Here is a 24,156-nt window from a genome sequence, read left to right as displayed (position 1 = left end):
GAGTGCAATGGCATGATCTTGACTCACCGCAACCCCCGCCTCCTGGGTTCAAGTGATTCTCCTCCCTCAGCCTCTTGAGTAGCTGGGATTACAGTCATGTGCCACCATGCCCTGCTAATTTTGTATTTTTAATAGAGACGGGGTTTCTCCATGTTGGTCAGGCTGTTCTTGAACTCCCACCTCAGGTGATCCACCTGCCTTGGCCTTTCAAAGTTCTGGGATTACAGGCGTGAGCCACCACGCCCAGCCTCTTTTTCTGTCTTTCTAATAAGCAACTTTTGAGCTTCTAACTGAGCTCAGCATGGGTCATTTCTAATGGAAAGGGAAGGATGATTCAGGGAATGGAGCCAAGAACCTAGAAGGTGGAACCAAAGGCTGAGTAAAATGCTGGATGAGGGAACAACTGCCAAACTGTAGAGCCAGGAAAATTCACTGCCCCCAGAACCAGAACATGTGTTCAGCTGGATTTCAGAATTGCTGTGGATGAGTAAATGTGTTGTGCCTTCTGTTCTGACTCCCCAGTGTTCTGTTGATTAAAGCATGTCTTGAAGCCAGCCCAGATTAAGAAAGTGGAGAAATAAACTCCACGTCTTGATGGAAGAAAATGTTTTAATGCAAAGGAGTATGGATACAAAGAGCCCTGATTCATTTGGGTGCTTTTATTGTAATGATCTCTCTCTCCTTGTTTATATAATGTAAAATTATTTTAATTTAAGTAATAAATGCACATTGAAGATTCAAATAGTACTACTAATGATCTTACACAAAAAAACCAGTAGTCTTGGCCAGGCGCGGTGGCTCACACCTGTAATCCCAGCACTTTGAGAGTCCCGAGGTGGGGCGGATCATGAGGCCAGGAGATCAAGACCATCCTGACTACCACGGTGAAACCCCATCTCTACTAAAAATTCAAAAAATTAGCTGGGCATGGTGGCAGGTGCCTGTAGTCCCAGCTACTGGGGAGGCTGAGGCAGGAGAATGGTGTGAACCCGGGAGGCGGAGGTCGCATTGAGCTGAGATCGTGCCACTGCTCTCCAGCCTGGGTGACAGAACGAGACTCCATCTCAAAAAAATAAATAAATAAAAATAAAAAAGGAGCACAGCCTAACTATAACAAACAGAACAATCAGATTAATGTCTAGATTCTTAGGTCTTATGTCCTAATAAACAAAAGGTTAATACTGGCAATATGATACCTAAATGACATGTCTATGACAGCTAAGGTGAAACAGAAGCCAAATAGATTTATTGTAGAAAGAAATGGCACAAGAAAACATTGGCATGCCAGTGCTTTTGATAACCCTCTTTTATGAGACTTACAATAAATAGCATCTTTGGATTTATTTTGAATATGAAAAAAAAAGAAGGTACTTTGTAATATTCTCCCCTGCCCTTAAGAAGGTACTTGGTAATATTCTCCCCATTCTTGAGAATGTACTTTGTACGCCTATCCCAAACCTATAAGAACTAATGATAATACCACCACCCTTTGCTGACTCTCTTTTCGGACTCAGCCCGCCTGTGCCCAGGTGATTAAAAAGCTTTATTGCTCAAAACAAAAACAAAAACAAAAACAGAAAACAAAAAACAAAAAACCAATAGCCTCTTCTATTTTCTCTTTACAGGCACACTACCCAAATACCATCACTTTAAACTTTTAAAAGTGTTTTTTTCTGGTATTTTGTAAACGTGCTTATGTTGCAGTCTCTTGTTTTTTCAATTAGGCAGTCTGTTTCCTGCTTGATAGTTGTGGGTTTGCTCTTTTTCCTTCTCCACTCCTCCTATTATAATTATATTATATTTATTGCTGAAGTCAATAGTCAGAGTTTACCATATTAATACTATGTAAATATTGTTCACCACTGAGCTAAAAGGTATGCTCTGATTATATTTCTTCTTTTATTCAAATCTTAGTTTTTCTTCAAGTCAACAAAGTAGGCCAAATCCTGCCTGTCATTTTTCTTTGCAAATAAAGTTTTATTGGAACACAGGCTCATTCACTTACTTGTTATCTATGGCAGCTTTTGTGATACAATAGTAGAACTCAATAGTTGTGATAGAAATTATATGGTCTGCAAAACTTAAAATATTACTCTCTGACCCTTTATGGAAAAAGTTTACTGACGCCTGTGCTAGTTAGTAATGATTGCACTTTTTCATTTTCTTCGTTTGTGTAATTTATTAAAATTTCAGTTTGAAATATTTTAAAATGTCTTTTGAAATTTATTTGACCCATTAGTTATTTATCTAAGTGTGGTGCTTAACTTTGCAGCATTTGGAGATTTTCTGTTATTTTTTTGGTATTTGATTTTTACCTTAATTCTGGTATGGCCAAGAGAACATAAGTAAATAAATTCTAATCTTTAAAATGTATTGAAATGTGTTTTATGGAATGATATGTGGTCAATTACAGTAAATTCTCTACATACTCTTTAAAAGAATGCATATTCTGCAGTTTTTAGGATCAATGTTCTATATATGCTTGAGGGTAGATTTCTTAATTGCACTCTTAACGTTTTCTGTATTCTTACTGATTTTTGTTTATCAGTTTTTGCAAAAGGTACATTAAACTTTCCCACTATGATTGTGGATTTGTCTATTTCTCCTTAAAATTATTGTATTTTAAAAATACACTTTGAGGTTATGCTTTTAAGTGAGTACAAATTTAAAATTGTTATATTTTCCTGGTGAAGTGACTTTTTTCATTATAAAATTTCCCTCTTTATCTCAAGTAATTTTAATTATCCAAATATCTAAACATTAGTATAATTTTTGCTTGTGTTTACATTGTATTATATTTTTTCCATTCTTGCATTTTCAACTATTCTACATGTGTATTTTTAAAGCATATCTCTTGTAAGCAGCCTATAGTTGTATCTTTAAAATAAAAATTCAATTGATAATCCAGTTTAATAACAAAATATTAATTTAATTTACAGTTGAAGTAATTACTGCTATATTTATTTAAAACATACCATTTAATTTTTTCCCCTTTATTCACATAGAATAATGTGCTTGAATTAGTCGTTACTGCTGCATAACAAACTAACAACTTATAGTCTTAAAACCAGCAGACATTTATTATTTCACAGTTTTTGTGAGTCACGATTCTGGGAACAGTATAACTGGGTCCTTTGCTCCAGGGTCTCTCACAAAGCTGCAATTAAGGTGTTGGCTGGGGCTACAGCTATCTCTTTTTTTTTTTTTTGAAATGGTGTCTTGCTCTGTCACCTAGGCTGGAGTGCAATGGCACGATCTCAGCTCACTGCAACCTCCACCTCCTCGGTTCAAGCGATTCTCCTGCCACAGCCTCCGGAGTAGCTGAGACTACAGGCACTCGCCACCAAGCCTGGATAATTTTTGTATTTTTAGTAGAGATAGGGTTTTACCATATTGACCAGGCTGGTCTCGAACTCCTGACCTTGGGATCTGCCCGCCTGGGCCTCCCAAGTGCTAGGATTACAGGTATGAGCCACCGCGCCTGGCCAGGGCTGCAGCTATCTTAAGATTCATTATCAAGCTCATGTAGTTGTTGGAAAAGAATGTAATATTCTTTTGTAATTCTGTAAGTTGCATTTGATTCTTTGTCATAGATATCAGTTCTCTGGAAAACTTTTTCACCTTGACTTTTATTTTCCTAAACATATTAATCATAGTTATTTTAAAGTTTGTGTCTGGTAAATCTAATAAATGATCACCTGATGGTCTGTTTCTGTTGTCTGGTTTTTTTAGTTTGATCCTTACTCTTGGTAGTATAAATTATAGAGTTTCTGGATGATTTTCAAAGATGATTTTCTTTAGTTTCCAGATGCACTTATAGTAGAAGCAGATCACTTTAACCATACTAATATCAATATGTTATTGGGAGAATTAGAATCTGCACTGTAGCTTTTGTAAGATCTGGTTACCACTTCACCCTTACTCCTAGAGGGTAATTCTCTAGGAGTGTTTTCTGTACAGGCAACTCAGAAACTAAATTATAAATGGAGGGTTTCATGGAAATATTAAGGGTTTCTAGGCTATGTGTTTTTAAGTATGCACTTATTTGCCTAAGGATTATCCAAGGCCAATATTGAATTTGAGGTTGGACTCTCCTAGCCTCTGAAAGGCTTCTGAGAATTTCTCCCCTCCCACAAAGTTGCTTACATTTTCTGAATAGATATTAAGTCTAATATTAGACTCCAGAAACAAAATTGAGAAGGTAAAACTATAACCAAGATGCTAAATAATAATGTAAATTTCTGGCATTAAATATGAATGACATATATATTATATGTGACACAGTACAACTGTGGACATAATTAAGAACATTCAAATTTTTACCATGTCTGGATGAATTTTACAGAACTGCCAGAATCATCGCCTCTCCTTTTTCACACACACTTGTGCTGCTGTTGAGTGATGGAGGGGACTTATTCACCCAGAAATGCCCCAGGTGCCCTCCCAGTCATATGCCCCACAGCAATGTTCTTAGGAATCAATAGGAAGTAGGTCATAGGAATCAATACAGGAGTCTGGATTGAAGTCTGAAACCTGGGTTCTAATCCTGGCTCTGCCTCTAATTATTTGGATAGTCTTGTTAATTCATTTAGCTTTTAAAAAAATACACTTAAAAATAGCAGCTTTAGTTCCACGGGAAAACTGAGACGAAGATACAGAGATTTTCCATCTATTCCCTAGCCCCATACATGCACAGCCTCTCCTACTGTCAACATCCCCACTAGAGTAGTACATTTGTTACAGTTAACCAACCTACACTGACACATCATAATCACCTAAAGTCTGTAATTGACATTTGGGTTCACTATAGGTGTACATTCTGTGTATTTGGTTAAATGTATACTGCCATATATCCAGCATTACAGTATACAGTGCAGTTTCCCTGCCCTAAAAATCCTCTGTGTTCTGCCTCTTCATCCCTCTCTCCCCTTCCCAAACTCTGGCAACCACTGGTTCTTTTTTACTGTCTCCATAGTTTTGCCTGTTTCAGAATGTCAGATCATTTTGCTTTTAAAAAGTTTTGTAGGACTCAATATTTTCATCTATAAATGAGGCCAATGATTTTCATCCTACCTTCCCTGGCTGATAGTTGGTAGTGCCAAACATGAAATGTGAAAATGCTTCACAGTCAGTACAATGTTGTATAAATGCTGTTGCTGCCCTGATGCCATGATGTCACTGGTATTTCAGAGGTGGAGCCATTTTTTTTTTTTTTTCTAGTAGCTCTTTAAATGATTGTCCTCAGTTGTGGGAGAATAGGAAATTTTCAGAAAAATTAGCTTGGTGGTTTGCCATTGGTTTGTTTCAAAGTTAGTAGTATTCGTTCTGTTGTTATCCTTTAGTTTTTCTTTGAAACAAGTCCTGATCGCTCGTTAATAATCTCTCGGTAGTATTTTGGTGGCAAATTTACCTAGTTTTGTGGGGTTTGACTTAGAATAGCCTTTTGATAGGCTCTCAAAACTGTTATGATTGCTTCCAAAGGCTACTCTCCCTATAGGACCTGATTCAAAATTCCCTGTGTGCAAATGGGACCTGACATCCATGTCACAGGAAGTCTCTCCTCCCTACTACACAAACTCAATCATGTAAGTCAGAACTTCCTAATTTGGGTGGGCATCAGCATCACCTGGAGGGCCTGTTAAAACACTGATTGCTGGGCACCACCTAACTATTCCCATTTCAGTATGTCTGGGGTGCAGGTCCAAGAATTTGTGTTTCTGATGGGTTCCCTGCTAGTATTGATGCCGAAGGCTCACAGACCACACTTTGAGAATCACTGATCTAAAACCTGAGGGGAGGTTTCTTAAAGTGTATTTCAAAGGACTACCTTGTTCGGAAACTCCTGGAGCCAATGTAAAGCCTGGATTTCACTAGGATTATAAATTTGGAGCTTGGAAGAAGAGATTGTAGACATATGACATTAATGAAGTTCTCTGACCTATTTATTTTTGAGTGGACAGTTTGACAGTTTCACATTGTGTGATCCAGGGAAGTCACCCTATGAGCTTAGTGACCTTGCCTTGTCACTACAGCCCTAAGGTGGTGACACAGGACTGTTTGAGGCTGGATGAGATCATGGACGTGAGAGGCCCATGTAAACGTGGGGGTGCTTCTCCAGGACTGGGTGTTCCTGTTTCTAACAAATGTTATTATGGGGCTGCAGGGGAGAGTCGAGTTCAGGGCCATCCACAGGGAACGCAGGGCTGTCAGTCACTTACAGAAACAGAACAATACACACTGTTTATTTATCTTCAGTCTGTGGGATTTTTTTCAACTTCGATTTTACACATCTGGTTCTGAGAAGAATCCATACTGTTACCATTCACCTGGACATCCTAACTGTAACATTTCAATATTTGGGGAATTCTAACAACTGAAATCAATGACTTTTTTGATCCAGCAGATTCTTCAATCTTCTCAATCTTGCTGCATCCCCCCTCACTTGACAGACTCTGCCTGAGCCCTCACACTGCTGCTTCCTTTGCATCAGTGGACTTTCCAGCCTCTTCTCTTCACACTGGCCCTTTAAACAGACATTTAAAGCAATTATTCAGTTCAGTTTCATTATATTCTGCTCTCAGAGCTACTGTAGTAACGTACTTGAAAGAGGCTGGTTGTGTTGAATTTTGTGTTTGCTTTCCAATTACTGGAATGGCGCCTTCACCCCCTTTCATCTCTGCTCATTTTATTATTTACCTGAGTGATTTTTCTGTTTCAAGAAAGCAAATGGAACATGAAAGACCAAATATTTCAGTCTGTTCAGTTCATGAATTTTTCAATCAATGGTCTACTATTTTAAGGTATCATTGCAAAGAAAACTGAGACCATTAATCTTCTCTAAAACATCCTTTGCGTTCTAACAAACATATTTTTGCATTTCTTAGTGCTTTACAATTCTGATTGATTCTGATTATATATTTGTAGAGGTATTTTTTTCTCTGAAGAGTAAAAAGCTGTTAAATATATTTATTTTTCTCTTTCTTAAGGAAGTCTCTGATGTAGTCACACCCACACATGAATGAATGAACAATTGGGAATGATGGTCCCAGCTGGGAGGCCACTGGAATTTTCTTACCTTTCCAATTTCCTCTCCTTGGTAGTGTCTTTCCCACTCACCACTGTAGACCCAAAAAACTATCTGTGGAGCTTTCCCAACCAAGGGGAGACCAGCTCCTGCTTCCTGATCTAACTTTAATGCAGTCCAGGGCAAGATTTGGTAAAGGGATGGGGGGTAGTCAGTGTGACAGTAGCAAAGAAGAAGGAAAGAGGAGGTGGTTTGAAGACCACTGAATGTTCTTTCCATTTACCTGCTGCTATGATTCCAGCATGATCTTATTCCAAGCCTCTCCTATGTCTACTAAGTCCTCGTTCTGGAAGCTCCTGCTCCAACACTTACCATAACACAGGACAACTGGTGCTTTGTGTACTCACTGCAAAGAAACTATTGCTCCATTCACAGTGTCTATATGGCCTATCAATGGCACCTAGGTAGCCTATATCTTTATGGCTTTAGATCACCATGGTGGTCTTCAGAAAGTTCATGGACCTACTAAAACAAACAAGGACTTCTTTGAATATGCATTTGTGTTTTCCTGGGAAGAGAGTCCACAGCTTTCATCAGATTCTCATAGAGCTGTATGACCCAAAGATATTTTAAAAGATGAAGAAGTAACTACCGATGTGGTAGTGGAAGGCCTGGAGGCAGTATGCAACAATAAATATTTATTGAGCACCTGCAGTGTGCCAGGTACTGTTCTAGACTCTTGATATATCTGTGAACAACAACAAAAACCGCCTCCCAAATCCTTACTTCATGAAGTTTACATTACAGTGGGTAGAGAAAGACGATAAACCGTATACACAATACATTCCACAGAATATTGGAGAGGGTAAATGCCAGGGGAAAATAAAGCAAGAGTGAGGGGGATCAGGGATGAGGTCGGGGAGACCTGTGACTTCAGGGTAGACTTCATTGAGAAAGTGACATTTTAGTAAAATCCCAAAGAGGGAAGGAATCAGGTGGCCGTATGAGGGAAGAACATACCAGACAGAGGGAACAACTAGTACAATAACTGTAGGGTGGGAGCAAGCCTGGTGTGTTCAGAGTGTTGGGGTGGAGCGAGTGAGACAGAGGGGCAGGCAGTGAGTCAGAGGATATGTGGAGTGGGCGTGTGGATGAACCCAGGTCTCATATGCCTCTGTGCATGACTCTGGGAGGCCCTTGAAGAACTTTGAGCAGAGGAGAGATATGATCTGACTTATGGTAGATTAGGATCACTCTGATGTGTTAAAAACAGACTAGGGGTTAAGGGCAGGAGCAGGGAGACTAGACTGCCTTGCAGTCATCCTGGGAAGAGTGGATGATACAGCATGGACAGAATGGTTGCAGAGGAGTCCTTGGCCCTGGGTAGATTTTGGATATATTTGGAGGTAGAGCCAACAAGTTTGCTGAGAGGTCAGATGTGAATTGTCAGAGAAAGAGAGAGCCAAGGATGACTCCAAGACTTTCGGCCTGAACAACTAAAAAGGTGGAATTAATGGAAAAAACTAGGGATTTTAGGTCAGACAGGACGTGGATCTCAGTTCTGCCATTTACTGGCTACATTGTGACCTGACTTACAGGCAAGTAACTTAACCTTTCTGAGTCTCAGTGTTTTATTTCCAAACTAGGGACAATCATACCTATCTTGTAACAATGCTATGAGGAGTTAATGTGCTTGCGGTATGGTCCATTGAACAGATGCTAATCTCTTTCCACAATTTTCTTTTAGTGAATGAAGGAGGGAAGAAAGGAGAGACAGAGAGAATGTGGGTGAGTGGTGTCTCCATCTTAGATTTTTTTCTCAATAAGATCATGTCTTTTTGGCTCCATTGTCTAAATATGTTTTATGGTATCTGAGGATTTATCTTTCCATCAGCCCCATGTTTTCTCCTGCCAGGTTCTTGGGGATACTAACTTGGGGTTTAATTTATTATCTTTAAGATGTTATTTTGTTATTTATCTTAAAATATGTTTTTATAGTGAAGAAGAAATTCTCACCTGATACTGTCCATTATCCACACATACTGTTCACAAACAGGCTTAGCCAATAAGTTTATTGGGCTTCATTGATGATGCTATTGGTGTATTAAACATTTTATATTAGGTAGACATTCCTGTTGAGTTATTACATAGCCATTGAAGAATGTTTTACTGATATTTGGTATGATTAGTGAGGATTTTTTATGGGTTGGCATGATTATTATTTTTCTTGTTTAAGACACTGAAATATGCTTTCATGGAGTGGCTAGATTTGGGATGACAAAGTATGCCAAGGGAATTCAACAGTTGAAGGAGGAGTGAATATGAACTGATTGGGTTATAAGAATACATGCTTCTTCTTTGATTCAAAATCCCTCAATCCAAGGCATTTTAATGTTTCTGAAATTAGGGTACATTTTATCATCAATATATACATTTAACATGATAATATTTCTGTTAGAGTTTTTGGTAGATTTCAGATTCCTTCTCTACCCCAATTCAAAACCAACTGAAAAATAAAACAACAAAAAATATTGCAGATAGAGAATAAATCTGCCAGTGTTATCAGTGATAGATTGGCTTAGTTTGAGTATTCTAAGCAGTAACAATTTCCTAGGTTCTTAGATTGATGCCTCCTACTGATCTGGATGGAGAAAAAAGGAGAATGAAATTTCGTCTTCCCTGCTTGGGACTTTTGCTTAATTTGCTTTTCCAAATTGAGATTTGTTGTCCACTGGCTCCAGTCTTCCAGCTGGTTAACTAACTCTACCTCCAGGGTGCGAAAGGAGAGACTGGTCCCAATCCAGGAGTATTGAATTTTTCCTCGCTAGTGTTATAGGTGACACAGAGTCACTCTGAATGTCCTTAAGAGAATGTGATGGCACCTCCCCTTTCATGGGGAAGGGGCTTAGTGTCTCCTGGAGGTCCAAAGGTTAGCCAATTTTTTTAATGGTAGGGGTATGGTTAGATAGGGGCTTTGTTTTCTAGGAAAGGAAATGTGATTCCTAATATTTCATATTTTGAGTATCTGAAAAGAGATATTGTCTATAAGGAGGCTCTGGAAGAGAAGATGGGAATGGATGAGTACTAGATTTTCCTTTCTGCTTTTGGAAAATAAGGCTCAGTGCCAAGATATACTTACTAGGAGATAAGCCATAGCTCCATTGGTATAATTGTTTAGCACATGACACTTATAAGGAGATCATAGGATCCTATATGCATACAGTCTGGGGGAGGGATCTATGGTAAAAAGGGTAGATAGGGGAAAATGTAAAGATATATGCATAGTTTAGCATTTACTTATTTATTTATTAACTTTTACTTTAGTTTCAGGGGTACATGTGCAGGTTTGTTATATAGGTAAACTGTGAGTCATGGGGATTTGGCATACAGATTATTTTATCACCAGGGTAATAAGCATAGTACCTGATAAGTAGTTTTGCAATCCTCACCCCACTCTCACCCTTCACTATTAAGTCGGCCCTGGTGTCTGTGTACTCAATGTTTAGATCCCACTTATAAGCCACAATATGCAGTGTTTAGTTTTCTGTTCCTGCATTCGTTTGCTTAGAATAAAGGCCTCCAGCTCCATCCATGTTGCTGCAAAGGGCATGATCTCATTCTTTTTCATGGCTGTGTAGTATTCCATGGCATATATGTACCACATTTTCTTTACCCAGTCTACCATTAATGGCATCTATATCAATTTTATGTCTTTGCTATTGTGAATAGTGTGGTGATGAACATACGGGTGTGTGTGTCTTTATGGTAAAATGATTTATATTTCTTTGGGTATATATCCAATAATGGGACTGCTAGATTAAATGGTAGTTCTATTTTAAGTTCTTTGAGAAATTACCAAACTGCTTTCCACAGTGGCTGAACTAATTTACATTCCCACCAGCTGTGTTTGAGCATTTCCTTTTTTCTACAACCTCACCAGCATCTGTTATTTTTTGACTTATTAATAATAGCCATCCTGACTGGTATGAGATGGTATCTCATTGTGGTTTTAATTTGCATTTCTCTGATGGTTAGTGATGTTGAACATTTTTTCATATACTTGTCGGCTGCATGTATGTCTTTTGAAAAATGTCTGTTCATGTCTTTTGCCCACTTTTTAATGGTGCTGTTTGATTTTTGCTTGTTAATTTGTTTACATTCCTTATAGATTCTGGATATTAGACCTTTGCCAGATGCATATGTGCAAATAGTCCTTCACATTCTGTGAGAGATATTTCTCCCCTCTGAGAGATATTTCTTTCATTCTGTCTGTTTACTCTGTTGATAGTTTCTTTTGCTCTGTGGAAGCTCTTTAGTTTAATTAGGTTTCATTTGTTAGTTTTTGTTTTTGTTACAATTGCTTTTATTTTCTTCTTCATGAAATCTTTGCCAGTGCCTCTGTCCAGGATGGTATTTCCTAGGTTATGTCCCAGGGTTTTTATAGTTTTAGGTTTTACATTCAAGTCTTTAACCCATCTTAAGTTGATTTTTATATATGGTGTAAGGAAAGAGTCCAGTTTCAATCTTCTGCATGTGGCTAGCCAGTTATCCCAGCACCATTTATTGAATAGGGAATCTTTCCCCATTGCTTATTTTTGTCGACATTGTTGAAGATCAGATGGCTGTAGGAGTGCAGCATTGTTTCTGGTCTCTCTATTCTGTTCCATTGGTCTGTGTGTCTATTTTTGTACCAGTACCATGCTGTTTTGGTTACTGTAGTTTTGTGGTATAGTTTGAGGGTGGGTGATGCGATGCCTTAAGCTTTGTTCTTTTTACTTAGGATGGCCTTGAGTATTTAGGCTCTTTTTTGGTTCTGTATGAATTTTAAAACAGTATTTTCTAATTCTGTGAAGAATGTCATTGGTAGTTTGATAGGAATAGCATTGAATCTGTAGATTGCTTTGGGAAATGTGGCCATTTTAACAATATTGATTATTTCTATCCATGAGCATAGAAGTTTTTAAAATTTGTTTGTGTCTGTGATTTCTTTGAGCAGTGTTTTGTAATTCTCATTGTAGAGCCCTTTCACCTCTCTGGTTAGCTGTATTCCTAGGTATTTTATTCTTTTGGTGGCTATTGTGAATGAGATTGTGTTCTTGATGTGGCTCTTAGCTTGGATGTTGTTGTTGCATAGAAGTGCAACTGATTTTTCTACATTGATTTTGTATCCTGAAACCTTGCAGAAGTTGTTTGTCAGATCTAGGAGCTTTTGAGCAGAGTCTATCAGGTTTTCTAGGTACAATTATTTTTTTTTTTGCATTCAAAATACAGATGTAAATAGATATGGCTTAATTATTTTTACTCCTTTTTAAAACAGGAAAAAAATTCAAACAGTACAAAAGACAATACAAATATCTGCCTACAAGCTCTTTCTCTGAAAGTTCCCCTCTCAGATGGAATCAGTATTACCTTTAATCACTGTTATATTTTTGTGAATCCTTCCAGAGATATTTGTGCATAACAAATATTTTGTTTGTTTTACACAAAAGGATGTTAAAGATGCTTCTAGAAGAATACATTGGGTGGTCCTTATTAACCTTATAAACATTTATGATACATGACCTCAATATAAGCTCCCCTACGTGGTACTTGACGATAAGAAAAAACCTTTTTATTACGGATATAGTTACAAAACTTAAAATCTGTTAAAGAGAAAATAATCTAAGAATAATGGTTATTAAAATGTCCATCACTTGTACCAATGTGTTTCGAAGCATATATTTTACATTTGTTTTTCCTAAAGCGTCTCAGTGATATGCTTCCCTGGTTACTAGGTAATAGACAAAATGAGAATAAAACTCTCTGAAGAACTGAAATGGAATTATATGTTATTGCAGATTTTCTCCACAGATGGCATTCATTGTCACCAGTTTCCTTAGGGCAATTTGGAAACTCAGAGGCCCTAAATATAAAAGATAATATATATTTACTGGATAGCTGGTACTTTCCTCTAAGTATGTCTTTATCTACTTACAATTATGGTTTACTGTCTTCAAAAAACTGAATTTGGAAGATAAATGGTAGAGTTAATTTATTAGCAATAACATTTGTTGCATGTAAATGTATAAATTCTGGCAGGAGTGCTGTGAGAAAGAGGTATAAAGACAGTGATATTTTTAAAAAATGAGACCTTGTTCTTAAGAGCAAGTCAAAACACAAGTCTCACAACTCTACATTCAGTATTTTTTTGTTAAAAAAAGTTTTCCAATCATTACAACAAAAAGCAGGTAGGGGCCAGGTGCGGTGGCTCATACCTGTAATCCCAGTACTTTGGGAGGTTGAGGTGGGCGGATCACAAGGTCAGAAGATTGAGACCATCCTGGCTAATATGGTGAAACCCCGTCTCTACTAAAAAATGCAAAACAATTTAGCCGGGCATGGTGGCGGGTGCCTGTAGTCCCAGCTACTCCAGAGGTTGAGGCAGGAGAATGGTGTGAACCCGGGAGGTGGAGCTTGCAGTGAGCCGAGATCCTGCCACTGCACTCCAGCAGCCTGGGCAACAGAGTGAGACTCCATCTCAAAAAAAAAAAAAAAAAAAGCAGGTAGGAGTGGGGAAGTAGCCTGGAGAAATGGAAAATGCTCTGCAGTAGAAACAGACTTGAATTGTTTTCCCAACTTTCCTTCCACATGTACAACCTTGATCTTGACTAGTTTTTCAACCTCTTCAAGGGTCAGTTTTTCTTTGTCAGGTTGAGTAGTAATTTCTCATGTTCTTTCAAAATCCAACATTCTATCATCTTAGGAAGGAACTTCAAATAATTCATTCTCTCTTCATCTCAATAAAAACTGCGTTTGACATTGAAATTCTTGTTCGATAATCTATTAGGTCAAGATTGTTAACTGTATTCTTCAAATCCTTCATATTCCTTATATCCCTTCTAATTTAATGTCTGCTTGTTCTATCAACTATTGATAGAGGTGTGTTAAAATCTCTCACTATGATTGTGGGTTTTTCCACTTCTCTTTTCAGTTCTTTATACATATTTAAGCTAGGTTGTTAAGTTTATGCAAATGTTAAATTGTTTAATCTTCCTGGTGAATTAAAACTTTATATAAAAAATGTGTCTCTTTACCTCCAGTAATGACTTTTGCATTAAAGTCTACTTAACTGACTGATTTATAGATATATTAATATATAAGATATATCAATTTTGGGGCTCACATTTGCATGGCATTTATTTTTTCATGCTTGTACTTTCATTGTTTCTATATTCTTATGTATAAGATGTGACTTTGTAAGTAGTTTATTTTTTTGTTTATTTCTGCTTCTATAACAAACTATCTCATACTGGGCAACTTACAGAGAACAGAAATTTATTTTCTTAAAATACTGGAGGCTGGGAAGTCCAAGATCAAGGCACCAGTAGATGTATTATCTGCTTAGGGCTGCTTTCAGCTTCCAAGAAAGCACATAGTGGAATCAGCAAATGGCAAGTCCTCATGTGACAGAATCAGAAAGGCAAAAGGGGCTACTTGGTGTCCTCAAGTCCTTTTATATGGATACTAATCCCGTTCATAAGGGAAAGTCTACATGAGTTAATCACACTCTAAAAGCTTCACCTTCTAATAGTATTACATTGGATCTTACGCTCCACCATATGAATTTGGAGGAACACATATATTCAAAACATAACAGCTTATATTTGTGTGTTTTTGGAAGTCTGCTGTGACTTTTTTTAATTGAATGATTTAGTTCATTTACATTTATTATAATTAGAGGTCTAATTAGGTTTCTATCTTCTATGTGTTTTCTATTTGTGTCATGTATACTAAGCTCTTGTTAACTTTTTTTGTGCCTCTTTTTGTATTATTTTAAATTATTTTTACCTTTATTAGTAGTTATATATACGTTTACACCCTTTTTAGTGTTAAATGAATGTAGGTATTATAACATGCGGCTTTGATTTACTGAAGTCTAATATAAATTTTGCTTTTACCACTTTTTTGACAATGAGAGGATCTTAGTATATTTTAACCCCATTAACCCTTCTTTCAACTTACCATTTTCATTGTTATGATTTATGTTTTGAACTTCTGCACTTCAATCTGGGACATTTTTTTAGCCTAAAGAATACCTTTCAGTATTTCTATTTTTAAAAGTTTGCTGGTGTTGGCTCAATTTTGTCTATCAAAATCTTACTTTTCACTTTAATTCTTAAAGGATAGTTTGCTGACTATAGACCTCTAGATTGGTAGTCAATTTTCTCAATTTCCACAAAGTTTGGACAAAAAGTTGCTGGTTTAAGTTGTAACAGGAAAGTAAAAGAAGGGTTCTTGTTATAGAAATTGTTGACTGTGATGCAGAACGTCTTACAGCATATTCCACAGACTGCTAGTTCCATGGACTTCCCTAACAAAAAAAGGACTCCATAACCTCATAATCTCATGGAAACATGCAACCTCTATCTCACTTGCTGGAATTCACTGTGCATTTTAGACCTTGAAGAGGCTGCTGTTATAAAATCTATTTAACTTTGTTAATTCAGCATTCCCCAAAAATATTTGATTAGGAAGCTATTGTTCTGGGTAAGCACTAATAAATATTTCAAGCATCTGGTGATATAAACCGTGCATTTTGGGAATGCTTCTTTAAGGGCTTAAGGATGCTATAGGTCTGGGGTGCAAATAAGAATTCCTTACTGTGTGAGGATTTTGTTTGTTTATTATTTGTTTGTTTTTAAAGTTTAAGCTATTCTTTGTCACCTGAATACTTTAAAATCTGTTGTTCTAGTTTCTGGCTATGGATAGTCTTCCATGCAATTCAGTTTCATGATTGCTGTCACAGGATAGCATGGCTAGTAAATACAATCAGTTCTGATGCAACTAGGTAAAACCCTTATAAATTCAGATTTGCACTGAGTTAAAGACATTCATAATCTGTGCAGAGAGGGGCATCTTGATAACCCTCATGTCACTTTTTTTGTAAAATAAAGAAACAGGAAATTATATTTACTATACTCTGAGGACTTCATTAATTCAGGAAGGGCATGGGGAAGACAGTAAATCAACCTTATCTAAAAAATCTGGTGGGATTTATTTATAAAACAATATATTGCTTCCTGATTTTTGTTGTTGTTGTTGTTCAGGCACCTGTGACCCTTTCATTTAAGGCTTCCTGCAAAATGGGACATTTTCCTATCATCTTGCTCTGCTTTCCTTTCTGTCTTCAAGCCCAGCTGGCAGTAAGATCTGATACTAGAAATTACCACTAAAAACACCCCAAACTTGTTGTATCCATCAGATCCCATACAGGAAGCAGAGACTCTCAGACTAGGTGCACACGGACAGTGTTGCTGGTGACTTAGAGTGATTAGAGGATCTAAGAAATGACTTTAGGCACCTCAGCCAACAAAAGAGCTGCCTCACATGTCAGAATGTGCCAGTGTGGCAGCCACTAGCTTCCATGTGCTCTTCTTTCCTTGGGAATTTTCAAGGAACTCAGGAAGCAAGCCCTTGTTGCAATCCCCTTCTTATCTTTGATGCTGCACACATACAGCTCTGACATGCATTATATTATTAGTTCCTACTTTCTCAATTTTAATTAAAAACAGAAATGAATTATTTTAATCTACCATTTTTAAGAGTCGGCATTATTGCATGTGATTATCCATTGAAATAGGGTTGGCACAGAAAAATAATGATATTTAAAATATTATCTCTACTATTTTAGTTTGCTCTCCCAGCAAATCTTAATTTAGTCCAAAAATCTCTTTACATGTGATCCTAAATAAGTAGGCATTTATCTAGTGGATCAGGAATCTAGATGTTAACCTTTCGAATGTTATGTGAGCTGTCTTCTGTCATCAAAAACCTTAAAATCTTTTGGCATTTACAACTGTACAGTTTTTTTTAAACCCCACATACAAATAACATAGTTTATAAGTAGAGTGGCTATCTGGCTCTGTGTTTTGCTCAGGACAGTCCTAGTTTATCCCTATTGTCCTGAGCCAATCATGAATAGTAACCTCTTTCACTTTCAGAAGGGTCTTGGTATGGAGAATAAGCTATATGGTTACCCTATTTAAAATACAATTTAATCCAATTGTAGGAATTATTAGGAAACAAAGAATTAGTCACTTTGGTACTTAAGGAAAATAGAAGTTTTTGATTCATCCATAAACACTTTCAACTAAGTTCATGGTTCTGATTGCACATCAGAATCACATTTATGCCACTCGTAGACCAACTGCATACAAATCTCTGGGGTGGGGCACAGGCATCAGTTTTTTTTAAAGCTTCAAGATAATTCCAATATGCAGTTAAAATTAAGAACCACTGGGTTATGTAGCTTGTACGTTTAAACTGGCTTTTGGGGGGGTTACTCAAATATGTTTTAAATAAATTTTTTTAGACAGCATGGCTATCTGATTTTCTAATTTATTAAATTAGAAACTTGTTAAGTATGTACAATAGACCAAATCAATAAATGCTTTTGAAGCAACTACTGTAAGTAATTGATCAAATGCCTTAGTGGCCAATTTAATCACAAAGATCATTCTAAAAATTCAGCTATTTTTGTTTTCTTGGTTTTTTTGCTAACTTTCTGCTAATAGCTAAATAAACATTTAGTGGTGAATGTGTATGTTGGAACTCTGCTTATAAATGGTTGATGCAGTTTCTCAGTTAATATAGATAAAAGGCAATTCTAGAGATGAATATTGTCTTGAGAATTGTTAAAGTAACTTACAGGAAATTCAGGGATATCTGGTGGTTCAAAAGATTCTGTAGAGAAATAAACAGTGATGCATCGAAGTCTGAGTCCATTTGGTGATGCTATAATAAAGAATCTTAGACTGGGTAATTTATAAAAAACAGAAATTTATTGCTTAAAGCACTGGAGACAGAAGTCCAAAATCAAGGCATTAGCACATTCTGTGTCTGGCAAGGGCTTGCTCCCTGCTTTAAAGATGGCACCTTCTTGCTTCATTCTCATGTAGCAAAAGGCGCAAAGGTGGAGCCCTCATGACCTGATACCCACAAAAGGCTCCAACTTTTAATACTATCACATTGGATATTAGATTCTGACATATGAATTTGGGGAAGACACCAACATTTAGAGTGTAACACTGAACATTCATCATAGTGTAAGATTTGTTAGCCCATAGGAATGGGAGCTACAGACAGATTTACAAAGTGGTTAGGGATGTCTTACTGTGGGGGACAAACAATAGCATGAAGACTTTTATCTAGATATTTCCTTAAAGGTACCAAGAAAAGATAGCTCCCCAGGATGGACCTTGCAGTGAGTTGGGACAGAAGAAATTCTGTGCTTCTAGTTGCCATACAAACTTGTTACATTCTTCAGAAGAAAGGAAGAGTCTTCAGTATTAAGTTTTTACTGTTTAAAATAACTCTTTACTATTTAAAAATGATTTTATTAAGCTTATGATTAATTCATAGCCCCTGTAAATCACTACTTTTATTCTGTATGTGTTTAACATATTACTGCTTCATTTTTATTTTGATTTAAAGACTGTCATCTTCTCTTTACTCAATTATTATACTTTGAAGAAACTGACATATTACACGAAGTTCTCCATAAAGAAGTCAAGGTCAGTTTGTTTTACAATTTTTTAGAGTAGATGATGTTCTGTAATAAAATTTCCTCTGAGATCTTAAGGTGAAAGTGTTGAGCTGTATTAAGATTACATGACTTCAAAAATACAGAGTAAGCATTTGAAAGATCGCAAAACTCAAGATAATGTACCATATGTTAGAAGGAATTTATCTCAATTTGAATATGCTTTTAAAAATATAGAAATTAATTTATTTGAAGAATTTATTTTAGCAAAAGATGCTTTTGGAAGATCAGTTTTACCCAAAGCATATTTGAATAAGCTGATTTTAGCCTATTTCACTTGTGACCTGATATTCATGTAATCAAATACATAGGCCTAAGGATGACTTACTGGGCCTTGAGATTTTGAAAATGAATGTGTTGAAAAATAAAAAATACTCTAGGACAATTGTTCTCAAAGTGTGGTTGCTGGACCAGCAGCATTGGGATTACCTGGGAACTTATTACAAATGCAAATCCTTGATCCTCGACCAAGACCTCCTCAAGTCATATCTCTGGTATTGTGCCTAGCAATCTGTTTTAATGAGCCTCTAGGTGATTCTGATGCATCCTAAAGTTTGAGATTTCTAGGGGTTGAACTGTGAGGTTAGTGAGATAAGGAGGAAATTATTTGGTAAAGCTAGATGATGTGGAATCTTGACTAGTTTTACTGTATCTCTTTAAGAATTCATTTGTAGAATGCATTTTAAAGACCGTATGTGCCCATGGATGGTTATAATTGCTTATTGTTATAGAACAATGGGATAATTTTTATGAGCAAATTTACATGTAACTTATGTGCATCTGCTTCATCTTGCTTAATTTCTTTCTCATTTCTCTCAATGAATAAATGTAGTTTACATTTTAACAATAAATATCTAGCCAACAGCTGATCCTTTGAATATCTCTTTTGCTTCTATTTAAGTTATATGGATATTTATAAGTTTTTTTAATTGAATAGCTCATTTCTTAGATAAACCCTCACTACACTGAGCAGTAGTTTTATGTGATTTACTTCTAATATCAGTTTTTCCTAGATACATAATAAATATACATAAACATACATGTATATTTTATGTAAATATACATTAAAAATATACAGTGTCTAGCACATAGAAAGCATATCACCCAACAAAATAGACAGAGCTCTTGCCCCATGGCCTTACTGTCTAGCAAATATCACATAATATAAATCAAAGTTAAAAGTTAAAGTCATAAGAAATACTTATACTGATGACCTTTATTTTATTGTGATAGACCCTCTTAGTACAAATAGTTTCCATGTGTCATCTGGGATTATTTATCTCTTAGTTATAAAGGTGACATTGTCAATAATCTATCTTTGAGGATCTGTCTGAATCTCTCATCTGAGTTCCTATCTGTACTCTTTGGCCCCATGTATCCCGTAACTGTCCTCTGCTTCTTTGATCAATATTTTTAACTATAAGTTCAGCAATGGTAGATTCAAATAATTTACAATAGATTCAAAAGGATTCAAATAATTTACGATAGATTCAAAAGGATTCAAATAATTTACAATAGAAATGCCATCTGAGTCCAGCCATTTTTGGCTAGGGCTTTTCTGTGATTCATGTGTCAGGACCAGGGAGAAGAAATGCTTGATAAATATGTAGATGTTTGGGGTATGAAGAGAAGATCTACAGCACTTAATAACTTCATCTTCTCAAGGATGGGCTCTTTGTCCATATAGAAATTGTGATTTTTTTGTGGCCTTTAAAATTCCTGCTTTCACATTATGAAAGTGATAACGTGATTTTGTTTTCAAAGAATACTCACTGCCTATCCTGGAGTTTCATATGATTGTCTGCATATGGTGGATCTAGTGAGGACCTGTGGTCTTTTTGAGTCCCCGAGGCCCCATCCCACCTGTGTCTTTTCAAGCACCCCCTTGAATATTTCAAAGGAAATCCACCATTAATTGCAGGATATGGAGAAATTCTTCCATTATTACTGTATTTGAAATTATTGTTTTACTTGATTCCAAATACTTTAGTTACATTCTCCCTCCCCCATAATCCTAGCATAATGAATATTTCTTATGCATACTACTTTTGATCAGTATATTCATGGTATATAATTGTCTTCAGGGAAGTTGAACAGAGACCCTTGTGGGTGAAGACTATACAGAGATACCCATGTGAGGATTGTACAGTCTTTTTGTACAGAGACTGTATGGAGATGATCTGTACAATAGTGAGTACTGGGTGAAGAGCCTTTTTGACAAAGGTAGCACCTGAGCCAGCCTGGATGGAGGATAGTGGAAAAAAATTCCTTAACTGGAATGTTCCAAAGTAAAGGGAATTGTTTTTCAGCAATATAGTCCACAAGAAAGGGAAAACTGGATTAATTTGTCCAGGTTGAGCCCTTTGACAGCCTTAAGTCCTTGGGACAAGCAGGAAGCTAGTGCTAAACAGTGCCTCAAACCAGGTGGGCAGGAGAGTCTCCTTCCACAGGTTTTTACTTAGATGACCCAACAAAGTGAACTGTAAGAACCACAGGAGTTGAGCACTCAAATCATTTTGTATTTTACTTAAACTCTCCTATATTGTCATTTGGGTGTTGGATTTCTATAAGCATCACCTGACTAATGAGGATTTTGAGATTTCACCGATGGAAATTCCTTTCAAGAGCAGAGTACCTAAACCAGTAGATTTGGCTTTTTCCCATGACAGCTGGATTCCAAGGTAGGGAGCTACTCTTGGGCAGATCCATTTCCCACTCCTGTTCCCGGGTCCTTGTGTGACCTTGGATAAGAAGGTGGGTAAGGATGGGTGGTGAGGACAACATAGAGTTAATAATTCATGGACACCTAGTGTCTGCATTCAGGAATGGATGGGAGAATGGATGCCTTCTTCAGCTCCCTCAGTTCCTTGGGATGACAGGTGGTTGACTGTTAGGACCTTTGCTGGCAACTTCTTTCTAATCATATGTACTTTCTACTCCATCCTTCTGCTGACATTTTTGCCTGCCTGCAGAAACCACAATTAAGGAGTTTATAATATTTTGTAGTTATAAGAGGATGAGATTCTTTACAACTTGCCTATTGTTTAATTTTTCAGAAATCCAACCTTTGACCACCTTCTTTGTAACATACATATAAACCTATAGAATGGCCTATATAATAGTATGCATATGTTTAAACATCACACAAGATAGCTTCAAGGGGGACTGAGTTTCATTTTATATTGATACAATCTGTAAGAGAACTATTTACAATTACTTGCTTAATGGGAAAAAAATCTGTAAATAAGGAAATAATTTCAAGTTCTGAAATGTAAACAATAAAGTTTATGTGAGTTGTATGTAGTTGTAATAGGATTCTAAGTATTGCAGAGTTGTAGGATATGTATAGAGCTAGAAGTAAACTCAGAGCTCAAAGCCAATCATCTCATTTTTCATAATATAAATTTTGGCTGTGATTAATATCTTTCTAAATACTGGTAAGAAAATAAACCCAAAATGAACATATGGCTCATAAGTTCAATTGTATAGCTACTCTGAAATATTCACCTGTTAGAGTAAACTGAAAACTGAGTAGTATTTATCATATATTCTGTAATGTTAGCTATTTTAAAGTATGCCCTTTAATCCTTCCTGAACAAAGTTTTGTTTGTTTGTTTGTTTGTGTTTTAGGTGGGATCTTTCTCTCTGCATTCATGCTGGAGTGCAGTGGCCTGGTCATAACTCACTGTATCCTTGAACTCCTGGGTTCAAGTGATCCTCCCACCTCCATCTCCCAAGTAGCTGGGACTTACAGGGGTGCAACACCTTGCCTGGCTATATTTATTATTAGTTAATTTTTTTTTTGGTAGATACAGAGTCTTACTATGTTGCCCCACGCTGGTCTTGAACTCTTGGCCTCAAGCAATCCTCCTGCATTGGCCTCCAAAAATGCTGGGATTACAGGTGTGAGCCATTGCATCTGGCCCAAACTAAATTTTATTATCTCAGTTTTACAGTCTAATCTCTGAGCCATACTCATTTACATATGTTTGGAAGCAACTTACTCTGGTTTACAAGGTACACAACTAGAAATATAGGCAATCCCTACACGTAAAAAGGTCATAATCCAAAACTATTTGAATTCAGAAAGCAATTCCTTATAGGAACAATGTTAGAAGTGTCAGTTAAATTCCCAGTTTATCCTCCAAAATTCCAGATTTTTCCACTTGTGATCTAGTTGCCGTTCTCATTTATGGCAGAATTAGAAAGCAACCTGTTGCCGCCCAAATACTTAGTGAGAGATTATTTGTTTTACATTTTGGTGCCTGAGTAAATTTGGGGATGATGAGGCAGTAGAGGGCAATGTCTGGTGAAACTTCTGTTAGAATTTCTTTGTGTCTTTTATCTCATAGGTTTTCTTTTCTTTGATGTAAATGTGTAATTGGTATACTTTTCTTATGCTTATTTGCTATAAATTAGGCTGTTGTGTTTATTTTTCTCACAAATTGAACAGAGAATGTAGGAAGAGAAAGATACATTTATATGAGATAAAAGGGCAAGAATTAGAAAATAACTAGGCAAGGAAATGTAAAAAGGTTGCTGCCTGAGATAATTTGAAGGGGAGAAGTGTTTAGAGGAAAGTGGATTATTTCCCTTTGAAGAAGAGTTAAGGAAGTGATGGGGGGAGAGACATGTCTTTAAGAGATATGTAAACTAACCACCAGGTGGTGCCATCATCTAAGGACAGCTTAGTTGCTTTTCAGGATGTGCTGAAAGCTTGCTGTGGGTGCAAAAGTTACACAGAGTGGAAAGAGTGAGGTAGGGACCTTACAGCTTCCTGTTCATATGTAAGTTGTGAAAACCCTGTAATAAGAAGCCTAGTCAGTGTTTATTAAATTAGTGAATGATGACTTATCAGCAAGTATTTGTATTTTATCAAATTCGATTAAAAATGTTTTTAAAACTTCTTTAAATTTTTTTCTTCTCTTTAAAAGAGGCTTCACTGTTTTAGTTATCAATATATAAGTAAAATTAAAAATTTGTAGTCTAACTCTCTGTAATTGTTTTAATAGAATTATTATTTTTATGTGACTTTCTGCACGGCTTTTAAAAAGTAGTTTCATGTCTAGAGAATCCTTTCATGAAAGTTTGGGACATCATGCAATAGGTACAGTCAAAAAGAACAGAAAACTGGGGAAAGATTAGTGATCACAAGGTGAAGGGAACACAAATTTTGAGACTCAATCAGATGGAAACACCAGTTTCTTTAGGGATGAAATAGATATAGTTAAAAATGTGATTGTTGGTGGTACCATTTGCACTTAAAACTACTGAGACTTGGGAAAACCATGAGATGTTTACAAACTAATATGAGGCAAATGGGGATTTTCCTAAAGTGAAACAGAAGACTGGATAGATCTTGACTATCCATTCTGTCCTATTTTATTTTTTTTTTATTTTTTAATTTTTTTTATTATACTTTAAGTTCTAGGGTACATGTGCATAACGTGCAGGTTTGTTACATATGTATACATGTGCCATGTTGGTGTGCTGCACCCATCAACTCGTCAGCACCCATCAATTCATCATTTATATCAGGTATAACTCCCCA

Source organism: Piliocolobus tephrosceles, chromosome 2 (assembly GCF_002776525.5).
Source record: "Piliocolobus tephrosceles isolate RC106 chromosome 2, ASM277652v3, whole genome shotgun sequence".
In the NCBI taxonomy this organism is placed as follows: domain Eukaryota; kingdom Metazoa; phylum Chordata; class Mammalia; order Primates; family Cercopithecidae; genus Piliocolobus; species Piliocolobus tephrosceles.
Note: the sequence above shows the minus strand (reverse complement) of the source record.